We start from the raw sequence: 17,082 nt of genomic DNA on the forward strand, positions 1-17,082 counted from the left end.
TCATCCCCAATATACTCATTAAGAAATTGATGTTTAGAGGTTATGTTGCTTATTGTCACATGCTCACATAGGGGAAAAAAATCTAGCTTATGTGCTTTGCGTACTTTAACTCAATCCTTATGTCAACTCATGAGGATATGTTTTCTTTGTTACATTTTACAAAATAGAGAGAGAGAGAAAGATGGAATATAAGTAACTTGCCCATGGTCACATGATTTGCAGTTAAACTAGGCTCTGAACCCATATCCCTTAGCTTCCAATGCCTGTGTCTTCTTGACATCTTTGGGCTCTAGACATGATCCCCAAGTTATTACATTTTAAAAAGAAAGAAGAATCACCACTAAACCTTGAGAATTTCATTCCTAAAAAAAAAAGCCTTTGGCTTTAGGCAGAGAGGCATGTCTGAATCCTCCCCAACACATGATGAATGTTTATGTGGGCAAGGCTCTCTATTTTATATTCCTGAGATGGTGCGCAATTTCCCACAGCCTCACTACACCTCCAGCCTTTCTTTGTCATTCAGAAATGCATTTCAGAAGTGGGTCAGTGAGAGTGAGGCCTTGTTCATTTAACTTTTTTAAAGCAAATTATGTATAAACTTCACTAATTAAAAGTAACAGCTAACATTTGTTGAATGCCAGATACTCTCAGCACTTTTATATATATATATATATATATATATATATATATATATATATATATATATATATAGTCCTATTGTCCTACTTCTCCTCAAGATGTGTAAAAGGCAGGTATTGATATTATCTTTTTTTAAAAAATAAATGAAGAAACTGAAGCTCAAGGAGGTTAAGTCACTTTTCCAAGGTCATGCAGCAGATCAGAGGAGAAACCTAGGATAATAGTTGAATTCCAGAATGTGCTTATCATCTATGCCAAACTGCCCTCTAGTATTTTAACTCTTGCTTAAACTATTTCCCCTAAGTGATCTGAAATATTCATGATAGTATATTGTGGCAACCCAGGTTGTTTGATGTCTATCATTGAAAGAACCTTGATGGCCCACAAATCCCAACAGTCCTCAAATGGAACTCCATACACCTGGCAACATACTGCAGGCTCCTTAGGAGGAGGAGGTCTGGAGCATCAGTTTGATTAAGAAGAGCTAGCTAGCCAGGAGAGGTGGAACATGAGTGGCCCCTTTGGAATCACTGACTCTATCAATTGTTGGCATGGATTCAGGGAACAGAGCAAATGGACATCATATCTGTAAAAGCTTGGCGAAGGATATCAGCATCTTTCCTGTCCTCTGTGTGTACACTCCTTCAAAGTGAGCGATCTAGGTTCCCAAATTGGAGAAAGGCAAGGAGAGCTGGATTGCCTCTGTCAGAATGACAGAATGCCTAGCCTCAGCTCTGCGCTGCTTCTGGAACTGAACTCAACTTCTATAACATTAAAGAAAAAAAAACACTACAATTAATAATGAATATGCAGTCAACACATAATGAAAGTATAATAAAACCATGCCAGAAAATTATTTTTAGAGCATTAAGAGTTAATTACCAGATGTATGATAGGAAGCCGTCTTTTTCAAACTTATGTTTTGTTTTCAGTGGTGGGGCTCATTTTCAAACAAGATTGCACACATTTTAAGATGGATAAAATCTTTTGATTAATACAGATTGATTTTATGTTTATACATTTACACAGTCAATCAAGGGCTTCCCAGGTGGCTCAGTGGTACAGAATCTGCCTGCTAGAGCAGGAGATGCAGGAGATGCAGGTTCAGTCCCTGGGCTGGGAAGGTCCTCTGAAAGAGAAAATAGCAACCCACTCCAGTTGCCTGGAGGATCCCAAGGATAAAGGAGCCTGGTGGACCACAGTCCACAGAGTCACAAAGAGTGGGACATGACATAGTGACTGAATAACAACACCACCACAGTCAATCAACGTGGCCACTTTGATGAACATAAATATTTGCAATTGGATGTTTTGGTTGTGCTCCCAGACTCACACTTACTTCAGCCTCTTATGAACCTGAAAGTAAACCTTGGGACTTTTTACATCAATACAGAATGTTGTGGGTTAGTTTGGAAGCGACAGGTTTTGACCAAAAGGGTTGAATGATCCTGAGAGGGGAGCAGTTTTCTGTGACTGGAAAATACAGAAAAAGCCTACAGCAGGGGTCGGTACTGGAATGGGTCTTGGAGGTGGGGAAAGGATTGCTGGTGAAAGGCAGGAGAATGGCCTGGAGGTTCACATGGACTGTCTGCCTCTTCTCTGCCCTCTTGCACTCTGGGATCTGACGTAGGTGGGTTCTGGCAGTTGGTACTGGTTGAGCAAGAGTCTGTTGTTCGTGTGCGAACTCCTCCCTGCAGTCCCTTGGCCCCTTCAGGCCAGGGTCTGTGACTCATTCTTCTTGGTCCTGTGTTACTGTCTGTACTTGGTTAGGTGCTCAGTGTTCTTACTTAATGAATAGGCTCCCAGGTAAGGGAGACGGTCACGAGGTATGAATCAAGAGTTCATTTCTCCCCAGTTTCAAAAGGATGATTAAGTCAGGCCCAAGGGTGCCATTTTCCCTTGGCTAGCAAACCGTTTCTGGGAGCTGTGCTGTGAATTCACAGGGGCTCACTGGGACTCAGTTTCATTTGGGAGCAGCCTGGAAAATGAGCAACACATAGGTGTGAACCACCTGCTTAGACTCTATCCATACAGACCCCCTGAAGTAGACATTTTGATCAACTGAAGTGCTGATTCTCTTTTTGCAAATTTCTTTATAATCATCCCAGAACATTTCACAGGCACTTTGCTCTCAACTCTTCAAGTCACTACCATATCTCATCTCATTCTCCAAATGAATACATCGAACTCCTTCTTAGGTGCCGGATACTGGACTTGGTGCTTCAGGAACACCCAAAAGTTGGTGGTGTGGTGGGGACACAGGCAACAGAAAGGGATAAGACAGATCAGCATCATCGGTTTAACTGCAGTAGGGAGCTGTGACAAGGTACAGAATGACTAATTGCCAAGTGAATTATCCTGACAATTGATGCTCTGAGGCTTCAGAAGAAGAAGGCAGAAGTTGTCAGGGAATTTACAGAGCATGCAGGAACTGAAGAGGAGTGTGGGGCCTGGGAAAGCTTTAACACTGGCGGTGTATGAGACAGGCCGATGAGAAACGTGGAAAGGCATTGCATACTCCCTAGTCAACCGGCAATGGGCAAGCTGGTTTGGAAACAAACAGAAAAGGAAACCGTTTTTTTTTTTTTTAACTGGGCATTAAACATCATCAACAACAACAATAACATAATGTCAGTGAACATTTACTGAACAAATAGTTCTTATTAAACACTGAGCTAAACACAAGGATTCTAATCTCAGTTCATTCCTACAAAACTTCATGAGGAAATCAGGACTCTGCTAGCCAATGCAGTAGCTTTGAAGAAAGAGAAGATGGCAGACACCTCACGGGAACGTGACTTGGAGTGACTGGACAGCACTGTGCAGTGTACAAGTACTAACAGTACCGGCGGCAGAAAGGATCATCATGTTTGCGGGCAACCAGGAGCAGGCTCCGTGCTGAGCGCTTCACACACGCAGTAACTTTCTTACCCCTCATAACCACCCATGAAGTATGTGCTATTCGTTTCCCCATTCCAGGCAATTCCACTTTGTGGGGGTTGATGCCTCTACAGTAAGTTGGAGCCAATTATGAAGGGTCTTGACTGTAGGTTTGGGAAATAGGGACTTATTTGGTTGGCTTAGGAGGCTTTTACTCTGGTTACTTGGTGAATTCCTCATAAGGTTGTTCCGTTGCCTGGACCTCCAAGGCCTAGCCAGACAGGCTTCCTCCCCCACTTACTGTATTCTTGCCGAGAGCCTGTCCACCCATTCGTCTCTCTGCCCGTTCTCTCTGGGGTCCACCCTTCAGCTTCCTGCTTCTCATCATCGCAGTCACCGGGCTCTCTGGGTGCCCCCACCTCAGGCTGGGGCAGTGGGCTCTTCGGTCCCTGTGCACAGGAGCCCCACTAAGGCAGGGGTAATGTCACTGCTTTGGCCCCCACAGCACTAAGCACAGACCTTTGGACTAACAGCAGTTGTGTAGATATTTTTTGAGGAACCCCCTTCTCTTTCCATTTTCTCAGTTTAAAGAGTACCACCTCTTTGGTTGGTCTGGCTTATGGTACTTGTAGCTGCAAACTTTATGTTCCTGCCTTACAAGTGTCCATGTGTATCGGAACTTTCACACACTGTTTTCCTGGTCCCTCTGATGCTCAGCTTCTCTTGCTACTTCTTGACTGCTGTTTATCTTTCAGCACTGGCTGCCAGACCATTGGATGTAATTTGTAGAATTGTACTTTTGTTCCCTGGTTGGAATCATTGCTGGGTATCAATTGGGTTTTAGACCCCAGTCCTTCAGGCAGGAGGGATACGATTTTGGCTCCTCTCTTCCAGGCTGGCTGTACTAAGCAAACTATCTGCAGAAGAGGGGCCTTGGCACTTCTTGGCCTAGGTAAGGCTCTTGTTTTAGCTGGTCCACACTTGTGTCGCCATCCTTGGGGTTATAAGATTGGACTCCTTCTGTATTTACTAGTATGTAGCCACTGCTCCAAGCCCTTCATAGGCTTCCATGCCACCCTGCTTGCCCTGGCATTGTGCCCGAGATCTCCTAAATCTCTCCCAATCCAGAAACTGAAGGGTTAATGCTCAGCACGGCAGAGCCCTAAGACTGGCTGTAGTTCTGCATGGCTAGTCCTGGGCCAAACAGGTTGTTCAGTATTTTGGATCTCACTCTTGCTTTCTTGCCAAGTAAAGCCCAGCCTTCCTTCTACCATGAAGATAGGAGGCACATTTTCATTAGAAGAGAAAACTTACATTCTGAGTGAAACGGGGGCTGTCCTTCAGTAGGTACTCACTTGTTACCAGGTTCTGTGCTAAGCACTTCATCTGAAGCATTTTGTTTCATTCTCACAAAAACCCTTGGGAGGCCCCTAATAATATTATGCCTATTTTGTGCTTGAGAAAAAAAAGGATCATAGAGGTGACGAACTTGCCAATACTAGCAAATAGCAAAACTGGAATTTGAACCCATGGCTGTCAGGCTGCCAAGCGCATGTACTGGGCTCTGAAAAATAGCCCTTATTTCAGTCCACTCATCAGGGTGGACCTCAAGGAAGACCTTCTTCAGTCATATCACTCCATTTTGACTGCTTTGATTCTGGTGGGCATGCTTGATGAAATGCTCCAGGTCACCTCTCATCAGGATTTGGCAGAGTCCCTCTTACTATCATCTGAGTGATATTATTCCATCTATTTGGCCAGGCTACATGTAGTGGAGTCCTTAAAATAATGTCTTCTTGTGTCTATACCACTTTGCAATGTGACTTGCTGTCTCAGCCATCAAGAGGTGGAATCTGTTTCTCTACCCGTTGACACTGGATTGACCCTGGGGCTTGCTTTGACTAAGAGGAATGTAGTAGAAGTGATATTCTGAAATTTTGCAACCCAGACCTTTAACAGGCCTTATGGCTTCCACTTTTACTTTCAAAACCCAATCATCATGTAAAGAAATCCAGGCCATCTTGCTCCAGAGAGCCCACTTGGAGCACGAGGTCACCTGGAAAGGAACTGAGGCACCCCTGCCCTCTGCCAGCACCAAGTTCCCAGGCTTGAATGAAGCTTTCTTGGATTTTTGCTGCTAACTGAGTCTTCCCAGCTGATTCAGTGTGGAACAAACCCAAGTTATCCATACAGAGCTCAGCCAACCCATATTGTGAACTTCAGCATGGCTGTTGTTTTAAATGAGTTTTGGAGTGGTATGAGATACAGCAGTAGATAAGTGATGCAGTATATAAGGGGAGAGGCAAATTCTATGAAAAGTCAAAGCCTAAAAAAATCATTTATAATTGTTTATAACTTTTTATAAGTATAAATAGACTTTACAACAATTCCACCATTCATTCTTGGCTGATAATTAAACAATTTATTACACACAAAAAAGTCATAAACAACTAGAGAAATCAAAGAAGACCTTCATCTGTGAAAATTATTAAACCATTTGGTACACAACATCTCTCCAAAGTCAACAGCTAAAGAGCCAGAATAAAGGTTGTCCTTGAGAAAATCTACAAATGATTTTCTTTACTTAGATACTGTTTTGATAATTACCTAATTTCTTACTCTCTCAATGCAGTTGCAAGCTGAAAACGTAAATGTTAGAACCTACAAAGTAAGGTGGATACACTTCTACCTTGTCTTCCTTGCTATAGACACTTGGACACATCATGGATCATCATACATATGTACATCATACCTCTATAACCTTTAATTCAATTCACCAAAGGCTTATTGAACACTTGCTCTAAGTCAAGGTACAATCATATTTGTATAAGCAGAGAGAGAGGGAGAGTCTGAATGAATCAGATCTATGTAGATTTCCTAAAGGCTTCCAAATGATGTACTGAGTCTCTACCTTGTTCAGAACTACTAAACAGTCCTAATATGTTTTGACCCAGCTTCTGGAGTATCAGCTATTTGGTTGACTCTCCATAAATATTTGTTGAATGAATGAATGTCTAGAGAAGTTGAAAAAAAGAATTTATAAAGGAGAATGAGAGTAATAATACTGGAGCAGAGTAATCTAAGGGCATAATAATCAGTCTCTGGGTGATGGGAGTTGGCTGAGCCTTCCTCAGTCAGGAAAGTTGTTCTCTGCAGAAAGAATTTTCATACCTTAAGATTTTCAAACACCAGGCTGGAGGGAAGCTGAGCTCAGATGGCTATAGCAGCATGGGAAAATAAAGCATGATTTTTAGCTGTGATTTAGTGGGTGGGGTCATGGCTATAGGAAATGGCAGTCCTAATCTCTGTCCTGGACAGACTGCCCTTGCAATTGTAAGTCCAGTCATAGACAGCCTATTTCTAGGGGAGAATATCAGAGGAATACAGAAGTGGGCAGTGAGCATCTGGAAAACTCCTTTGACTATTCTATAAAGGGATAAAGAATTGAAGAGTCATTTAGCTTTTAGAAGAGATTCATGGTAGAGTTGAGGATTATCTTTAGTATTTGAACCGCTTCCATGCGAAAGGGGCTCACCTTGCTCTGCATGAGCTTAGAGGGCAGAGGGAGGACCGAAAAGCAGGAATTAATCTTTGTAAGATACATAATATAATAATAAGTGGGGAAGAAGCGCCAGATCCCAAGGCAGACTCTGTTCTGGAGAGATGTACTTCTTTTAGACGTTTTATGGCCCAAAGAAGTATGGCTTTGCAGTAAGATCAAAGGATAAAAATGTCTGAGTGGACGCTTGAAGGTAGACCGGAAGACATCCTTGCTCGTGCTCAGTCACTAAGTTGCATCCAAATCTTTGCAACCCCATGGACTGTAGACCCTGTGGGCAGGCTCCTGCGTCCTGGAATTTCCCAGGCAAGGATACTGGAGTGGGTTGCTGTGCCCTCCTCTTGGGGATCTTTCTGACCCAGGGATCGAATCTCTGTCTTCTGCATTGGCAGGCAGATTCTTTACCACTGAGCCACCTGGGAATCCTGGAGGACATCCTTGCCAAGGCTATTAATAGCAGAGATTCTAGAGCCAGGTAGGCCTTCCTCAGAATCTCAGCTTTACAGCTTACTTTCCTAGACCAGTGACTGAGCCTCTCCTTGACTCTGTTTCCTTATCTATAAATGGGAATAATAGTAGAACCTACCACAGTGAGTTGTTTGAGGACTAAATAAGTTAATATCAGCTATCACACAGAATGGCACTTGTACATGGTGAGCACTGTAGGGCTGCCGTCCAGTGTTGTTCTCCGTATTCTCTATTTCTACAAGAGGGATGGGAAGCATAAACCTGTTAGCCAGGTTACCTTCTCTCGCTTCACAAGGGCATGATGCTTCACAAAGTTCTTTCACTTCTATCAACTAATTTGGTCCTCCCTGCAACCATTTGCTATAGAGTCAGTATTGTTATCCCCAGAAGATGAGGAAATAGGATCAAGGTCGTAAGTGACTTAGCAAGTGAGGCAAGAGGGTCTTGGCTTGAGTTCAAGCCTTTTGTCTGTGTTGAGTGGTGATTCCCCTGCACCACATTGCCTCCTTCTTAGTTTCCACTTGGGCAGTACACCTGGACAGCAGGCACTTTAGGATGAATCTGGATAAATGACCCCATTTGATTTCAGAGAGCATAGTCATCTCCACACTCCAGCCAGACCCTGAGCAACAATGCACCTGTGATTTACATTGTAATATTTTCCCTTTAAAAGTAAATAATTAACTCATAAAGGAGGTTACCTCCTGGCACTCACATTTTCCTTTCGCTATAAAATTTTCATGCCATGTATTTCAGCTCCGTTGATTGAAAGTCAAATTATGAGCCTCAGGGCAAAGGCAATATGAGGTTTCCAAGAGCCTTCCTGAAATTATTGCCAGTTTCCCTGTATTAACTTCCATGAATTTATCTCAGTACGAGGGTGGTAATACAAAACATGAGATGATAAATACGTTCCCTGATTTCTCACTTGCAGATCTAATGAGGTCAGAGCCACAGATGCCGGGAAAGATGCTCATTTCCTGTAGCTTCCTATGTTCTCCCTCTCACTATACCTGGACTGACAAGCCTTTGAGCTTGATGGCTATTCTGTGGGAAAGAAGAGCCTTTGTATTTCTAGTGAAAAAACTAAGCCTCAAGCACTAGGTGTTACTGCCCAGAAGATTCCACATTCTTGTTTCTAAGATCGAGTGCCTCTCACATGCATGCTCAGTTGTGTCCCACTCTTTGAGGCCCCATGGACTGTAACGCACCAGGCTCCTCTGTCCATGGGATTTCTCAGGCAAGAATACTGGAGTGGGTTGCCATTTCCTACTCCAGGGGAACTTCCTGATCCCAGGGATTGAACCTTTGTCTCTTGGGTCTCCGGCATTGCAGGCCGATTCTTTACCACTGCGTCATCTGGGAAGCCCCAGTGTTAGTCGCTTAGTCGTGTCTGACTTTTTGCGACCACACAAACTGTAGCCCACCAGGCTCCTCTGTCCATGGGATTCTCCAGGCAAGAGTACTGGAGTGGATTGCCATTCCCTTCTCCAGGGGAAGCCCCAAGATAGAGGTAAATGAGATAATGTATGTAAAATATCTAACAGTGTCTGATCATATAACTGCTTAGTAAATGCTGGGGGCAAAGTGTCTCTCAGAAGAGTCAAGATGATTTGTTCAGTTGGCTTTACCATTCAGCTGAAGAGAGCTTTGTTACTTCTGCATCACTTTTCCACACTCTAGTTGATAGTCCAGTATGTTGTTTATTTTCTGAAATTCCAAACACTGTGAACAGAAATAGATGTATTATTTAGTCAACTAAAATTTATTGAGCATATGCTAAGTATTAGTGAAAAAAATGAAGTAATTGCTTTCAGAGAGAGAGCTCAGTTTTGTGTACAATAGAACAAATTAAGAGGAGTGAGATGCTGTTTTGATGTATTCACTACTGTGTCTGGATAGTTTTTTTTTTTTTTTTTGTAGGGGGCGGGGTCCTGTGGCACATTTCCTATTCAGACTAGACCTTGAGGCATTCTTTGCCTCAGGAAAGGATTTTTTTTTTTGGTCCTAAGGCACTTCCCTATTCAAATTAGACCTTGAGGCATTCTTTGCCTCAGGGAAGGGTTTTTACAGAAGAACACAGAATGATAGCAATCAAGTTGCTTTTGAGTTTCAAAATTTGTTTGAAACATCAAGGCATAGACAGTAGTTTCAAAGGAAAGACTTGGGGCTTCCAAAAGCTTAGGAATTCGGGGTTCTAAAAACCTTTGCCTTGAAGAGACTCAGAGGCTAGAAGGTATAAAACCAATCAGAGTTTGGGATTTTTCCCCCCTGCTCTATAGAAGATCCGCATTTTCTGGTCTAAAGGAGAATGGAAAGGAGTGCAGTAGAAGAGGATGCTGGTGGCATATGGGGACTGTTCCCTTAGATGGGGTCCGTGACTCAGGGTTGAGTTCCAGGGAGGATGGTGAGAGAACTGCCAGGACGTCCAGGTGGGTTTGGGGACAGCCTGGAAGGAGGGTGCATGCACTTAATTTTCTTGGTGGAGACTGGGAAGATGACAGGACTCCTTGCGTTGTTCCTTGACACTCAAGGGCACGGGGCAGTGGAAATGGGGCTGTGGCCTTGAGATGGCCTCTTAGGGCCCAGCATCGCATGTAGAACAGGAAACTGATTCCCTTGTGCCCAGAGAGACACAGAAGGAACCCGGCAATGCTAGACTTGGAGAGGCAGATCGTGGGCCAGAGCTGAGACCTCTACAGAACGATGACAGAGGATCAGAGGTGGGTTGGGCTTCATGTCAGCAGATGCCAACGTGAGTTACCAATGTCAGCTGAGGTAATGATGGCAACTGAGGAGCAGATATCACACCCATCTCTCTCCCTACCCCCACGGGTGCCTCAGCACTGTATGAGATGCTCAGAGCCCAGACTCAAGCTGGGGAAGTGGGGGGATGGGGAGTGGGGCCAAATGGCCTGAGAAAATTTAAAATTAACTAATATTACCCGACATGGCTGAGATTAAAATTTGGGAGCTTGAAAGAAAATTAAGTTCAATTATCAGGCAACAGATGAAAGGTGGGTTTTGTGTGTGTGTATATGTGTGTGTGTGTGTGGACAATTTAGATTGTAGACTGAGATACTTACCTGCCACATAGGCCATTCTGACTCAGTGTGATACTGGCAATGATGGGAGAAGGACAAGGTCTAAGGAAGCTCATAAGAAGTCACTCAACCCAGCTTGGGATGGGAAGGAGGGGATGTCAGGGGAGACTTTCAGAGAGAGAGAGAGAGAGGTGCTCAAATGAAAAGCAGTGGGAGTAAGTTAGCCCAAGAAACTAGGCAAAGATATTCCAGGCAGAGGAGAAAGCCACACAAAGGTACAGAAGCATGAAACGTAACCATTTTCTTTCTGGAAAAATGTAACTTGTCCTGTGGAGTGAGAGTTAAAGCTCTGTGTGTCAGGGACAGGAATGGTGAAGGTCTTATGGGTCACAGTAATTTGGGAAGAGGAGAGGAGGAATCTTTTGTAGATGTTTTGAAGCTTGAGTATCTGTACCCGCACACATGGAGGCCCAGAGGGCAGTGAGTAATGAAAATATAGACTTACCAGTCACCAACCCACGTGAGGAGCTGGACACCTTGAGAAGTTATCAACCAGCATGAAATGGATGGATATCAGCTTTGTGTGCTAACTCTGTTCCAGCCTTGTGCTAGTTTCTTTGTGGTCATTAAATCACTCAACCATTGCAGCAACTCTTTGAAGTAGGATATATTATTTTCTCCATTTTCTAAGTGAAGAAACGGAGGTTCAGAGAAGCAACAAGAAGCAAAGCAACTTGTTTGAGGTCATGTGATCAGCACATGGCCTCGCTGGAATTGGAACTTGTTTTATCTGGTTTCAAATCTCTTGTTCTTAACCATAAGTCACCCAACCTTGGGGCCTCCCAGGAGAGTAAGCAAGGAATTGGAGTGCTGGCTCTGAGGGGAGAGGAGGAGGTCCCTTAGTGGTTGTGTCTTAAGAGAAGCTGCTTGTGAAGACTGCTCCTATGACTGGTGGGCTCCTCCTTGTTTTGGAGAATGATCTGATTTACCATAGACAGCAGTTTGTGGCCATCACCACGGGGTCGAACCATCCATTTCTAAACATACCAGGCTGAGGGGGCCAAAGTCAGATACTCAGGCTACAGAGTGGCCCAGTACTGCCAGGAAAGCCCCGGGCAGAACCCTCGCAGTGTGGACCAGCAGAAGAGCAAAGGTGTCTACCGCATAGGCTGAGGTAGTGTGGAGAAAGCGGAGGGTGCAAGCTAGAGTCATACCTCTCAGTCCAGGGCCACTGCCAGGCGCAAGTGCCCTGATGAGGCCTGCCGGGGTCCAGCCCCCGTGGATCCAGGGAATTCCAAGGGGAGACGGCTTCGGCGATCAGGATATGATAGCTTTAATTCAATATTAATTAGAGATATAAAGAGTAATAGAATGAGGATAGCTCAGCAGGAAAATTCAGTGGAGAAAAGAGGCTGAATAACTTGGTTTATGTGGAAAGCTAATAAAATTCCAAGGCAAGGAATTTACGTCACCTATGTAGGCCGCAGGCATCCTCCTGTTCTCCCAAAGGAGAGGAGACACTAAGGCCTCCCCGGTCAGATCTTGGAAGCCCAGGCATAATTAGTAGGCTTGACGAGCCTCCACGTTCCAGATGGGGGTTCAGCCAGAAGGTGAGAGAAAGAACGACATGGGGAGACCAGTCTTTCGAGGAACTGATCCCAATTCTTTATTTTCCAGGGTCTGTTTTTATACACTGAAATGTTATACAAAAGTCACGTGGGGTCAGCAGTTCTGACTTTTATTAAAGTCAGGTGCTTCATACAGATGTATACAGAGGTCTTAGGGGTGTTACATCATCTTTTGGCCAGGGGGCCTGCTGACAATTTATGACCCTCTCCTTGTGACAGTGGTCAGTCAACACTTATTTCTCCAGGGGTGATTATTCTTAAAACAGATGCCACCCAAATAAAGTTACATTCCTATAGGGTGAGGGTGTAGTGGGTTTTAATTAAGGAAAGAGTTTACTTAGCCTAATGTCTAACGTGATTAATATCAAAGGTTAATACTTATTTCTTCTATATATTCATTAATGTGTATAAGGGCAGGGGATGTGGAGACTTAGCAGTAAACATTGGCTCAACAAATGAAAAACCCTTCACCAATACAATTTCTAATCAGCCCACTATACTTATGCTAATAGTTTTCTAACTTCTCTAAAGAACCTGTTTTTAGAAGGTTTAAAGCATCTCATGCCTCTCATGGCTGGGAGGCTGGGAGCAATCATGTGTGGCCGGACAAGCCTGTCAGGCAGGCTAGAGAACCTTCAGAGGAGTTTGTAGGTTGAAACACTTCTATCACGCCCAGGAATGATTATTAACTGGAGCTCTAAGTTAACTCCTTCTCCGAAAGAGGTGGTGGGGGACAGCCCCCCGTAAAGTCAGAGGTGTGGGTGAGAGCACAAAGTAGTAAAGTAGGCAGACTCTGGTTTTGGGGGTAGATGCTTGAGAATTTCCAGGGGGACTCCTGAGGCTCGATCCCACCTTTGCGTATGTCGAGCCTCCTTCCTCATGACCTTTGCCATGGATGGAGGTCCTCACGCCAGCTCCTGGCATCGGCCCTTGTGGGCGATAGGCAGAGTCCAGGTGGCGCAGTGGTAAAGAATCCACCTGCCCATGCAGGAGGCACAAGAGATGCAGGTTCGATCCCTGGGTCAGGAAGGTCCCCTGGAGGAGGATGGCAACCCACTCCAGTATTCTTGCCTGGAGAGTCCCATGAGAGAGGAGCCTGGCGGGCTACAGTCCGTGGGGTTGCAGAGTCAGACACAACTGACTGCACACACATACAGAGACACTGGGGAAGAAAGGCAGGCATGGCGTGGAGGAGGATTCTAGCAGACTGCTGAGCTTGCACAGCTGGCCTGATGTTTTCCAGGGGGAGCTTTGCTACTGCTGCTGCTGCTGCTAAGTCGCTTCAGTCCTGTCCAACTCTGCGCGACCCCAGAGACGGCAGCCCACCAGGCTCCCCCGTCCCTGGGATTCTCCAGGCAAGAACACTGGAGTGGGTTGCCATTTCCTTCTCCAATGCATGAAAGTGAAAAGTGAAAGTGAAGTTGCTCAGTCCTGTCGGACTCTTAGCGACCCCATGGACTGCAGCCTACCAGGCTCCTCCATCCATGGGATTTTCCAGGCAAGAGTACTGGAGTGTACAGTTTATCTCTTTGGAACAGACTCATTCATTTAACTCAATTCTCTCTGAAACATTATTTGCTTGGACACTCCACGCTTCAGTCTGATGAGCTCTGAAGAATTCTCTGGCAGTTTCAAACCAGCCAGGAAGACATGGGGCAGGGTCAGTGGTGGGTCAAAGAAACGAAACATATTGTTTAGAAGTTAGATGCACAGACTAAAGGGGAAAATGGCCTTGTAAGCACCTCAACTTGGTCAGGTCTTCTGGAGCAGGAGAGAGGAGACTTACAGATTCTAGAATCAGATGACCTGGGCCCTCTCCCCTGCTTCACTACTCACTAGCTCTAGGGCCTTGACAAGTATTATAACTTTGTTTCTGCATCTGAGTTTCATATTTGTAAGATGGGTGTATTAACAATGTTTTAGGGTTATTGTGAGGTGTATATGAGATGATGCATGTCAGTTGGTCAGTTGTTCAAAATAGCTCCCTGCTCACAATAACCCCTTCAGTTAGCTCACATTTCCATGTGTGATAACCACTACATTTGTTGTTATGTTGTTATAGTTACTGTTCTTACTGCTGATCTGTGGACATAGCTGTGGTGTTAGGTCGAGGGATCACCTTGTCCTCTGCCCTGCCCGAGTCTCTCTGAGTTGTCCCCGGAGTCAAAGGTGGTTTTCCTTTCCCAGGAAAGGAGGCCTGGCCAGAGGAGAGCAGGCTCCAGGAGCTCAGGTTTTCTTTGAGTCACTTGGCACCGAAGACAGGAGTGCTTCCCAGGGAGGGACTCTCCTGAGTCAGAGGCTGGAGTGGACCAGATGGCTCCAGCAGAAATGGTGGTGTGGCTCCCACCGCCCCAGGACAATGTGCTAATTGTTAGGCAGCGGAGTCCTGCCTGACACTCCACCTGCCCAGCCCCAGATTTTGGGGGGACGTTGATGGGAAGACAGATCTTAGACAACCTCTTGGAGGGATAGTTCTCCAGAACTTGATTTGGAGAATCAGGATGGCAAAAGAGCCCAGGGCATGGGCTTCAGAGTCAGACAGCCTGGAGTTGGCTTCTGATTTTGTCACTTATCAAACATGTGATCTAGATGAATTACTTTCCTTTTGGAGCTTCAGTTTCCTTAGCTGTAAACAAGAGACCATTTTAAACTGCCTGCCTTTTGGAAAGAATCGTTCGTTGTGAGAACAGTGCTTGGCACACAGTAAGTACCAATTAAATGGTGTTAATACTGAAATTGATAGTAACTTAACAAATACTTTTGTGATGCTTCCTATGTACCAGGCACTGTTCTAAGTACTTTGCAGATATTATCCTGTTGAATATTCTTATGAGGTAGGTAGTATTATTGTTTTTGTTTTCCAGAGGTAGAAACTGAGGCACTGAGAGGTGAAATAGCTTTTTCAAAATCCCACAAATTGCGGATTCCAACTCAGGTAGTTTGGCTGCATATCAGTCTGTGAAGCCTTACAGTTATGATGTTCCATAAAGGTCGATGACAAAGAGCCTTGAACTATTTGTTAATGAACTATTAATACAATGATGTTCTCTCCCCACCCAAACAATATATTGCTAGCACTCACTATAGTGAGGTTCTGTTCCTTCAGGGACAGAATTAACCCACATTTCTGGTGACCAAATGGATGGCCCCCTGCAGACCTAACTATCCCCTACCCCTGATTCCCCTGTAAGAAGCTATTGTTCTTAAGTGGATCAGAGAATAGAGGACCAAGGGATTGGTTTGTGCATTTCACTTTGTGTATAACCTCATTTGCTAGTGAGTTGGATGGATGCAGCCTTAAAGCCTCATTTCAAACCCCCCAGCCCCGGCCTTGACCCCATGCCATACTTGCACCCCAACACACAGTTCCTCTGGGTTTAAAACAGTAAGAAAGCCCAATATGCAGGACAAGCCTGACTTGGTTCCAGCGACCAAGTTTCTGCTTTGTTCTTGAGCTTAATGCCCACCTCTGCGGCTGCACACCTCCCTGTACACACATTGCCCTCAGCACAGCCCTTTTCAGAGCAGTTGGAAATGATCTGCTTATGTGAGTGAAATGAGGTGGAGAATTTTTTGCAAGAAAAGCAATCACATGAGAAAACAATCTCTCTGCTCCTCTCTGGGCCAAGAAGACTGCAGCTCTGGAGTTATTGGGGTCTCTGGCCTTTCTGAAATGACCCAGGAGAAAGCTTTGTTCCAGCAGCCGCTTCTAGTTGGGAAATGGTGCTACATGTTTAGGGAAGGGAGAAGGCAGAAGACACCTGCATTTGGGGTGCCAGGAAACCTTGGGGAGGGAGCTAGGTGCAAGGATGGCCCCAGAGGCTCAACTACATTGAGGTTTAGAGGAATTTGGAGATGAGATGAGATGAAAGGGGGATTAACAAAAAAAGGGGAGTGTGGATGGTAAACTGGATCTCCTGTGATATGGTGAGAGGCATGAGTAGAAATTAGAACTGTGTTTTAATTTTAATCGTTGAACTCATTTCTTTGAATTCGCCACTTAATGAAACAGGGTTACGCTTTGGGCCCAGGACTTGTTTTGGTTGCCCGTTTGCTTTCCCTTATGCCGTGAAATTCTTGAGGGCAGGAACTGTGTTTTATCCATCTCCGTATTTTTAGGCCCTAGGAGCCCAGCACAGAATAGGTGCATTTGTCGTAGGTTGAACTAGGGTGACCACCTCTTTCTGGTTTATCTGGCACCCTCCTACCACCTTTCTTCCCATGTTCTGAAGTCCCGAGTCCCAGGAAAACTGGAATGATTGCCACAATAGGCTGAATCAATAAAAACTGAACCCTAATGCTGACTTATTCTCTTGCCCTTGGCTATCAAGAACTTGAGAGAGTAAGTGGAATGCCTGGGGGAAATTCAGTCCCACCTCTGGTCAGACCCTCTATTGGGAAGTGTCTTGGTGGCTGTATCAGAGGGAATATTGTCTTTTTCCTGCCTGATTCATTCTCATTGGGTGGTAAGTGTACTGAGAGTCTACCCTGCTGCCCGGCCCAGCCTGGTGGGTCTCTTTTAAGGCCCTTGCTATGCTTCACACAAGCCTCAGCAGCTGTGGAGTGCTCATCGCTGCTGCTGCTGCTGCTGCTAAGTTGCTTCAGTCGTGTCCGACTCTGTGTGACTCCATAGTCGGCAGCCCACCAGGCTCCCCTGTCCCCGGGATTCTCCAGGCAAGAACCCTGGAGTGGGTTGCCATTTCCTTGTCCGATGCATGAAAGTGAAAAGTGAAAGTGAAGTTGCTCAGTCGTGTCCTACTCTTAGCGACCCCATGGACTGCAGCCTACCAGGCTCCTCCATCCATGGGATTTTCCAGGCAAGAGTACTGGAGTGGGGTGCCATTGCCTTCTCCAGCTCATCACT

The sequence above is a fragment of the Bos grunniens genome, chromosome 7, assembly GCF_055505025.1.
Source record: "Bos grunniens cultivar Pamir isolate PY7600 chromosome 7, Bosgru_T2T1.0, whole genome shotgun sequence".
Lineage (NCBI taxonomy): Eukaryota > Metazoa > Chordata > Mammalia > Artiodactyla > Bovidae > Bos > Bos grunniens.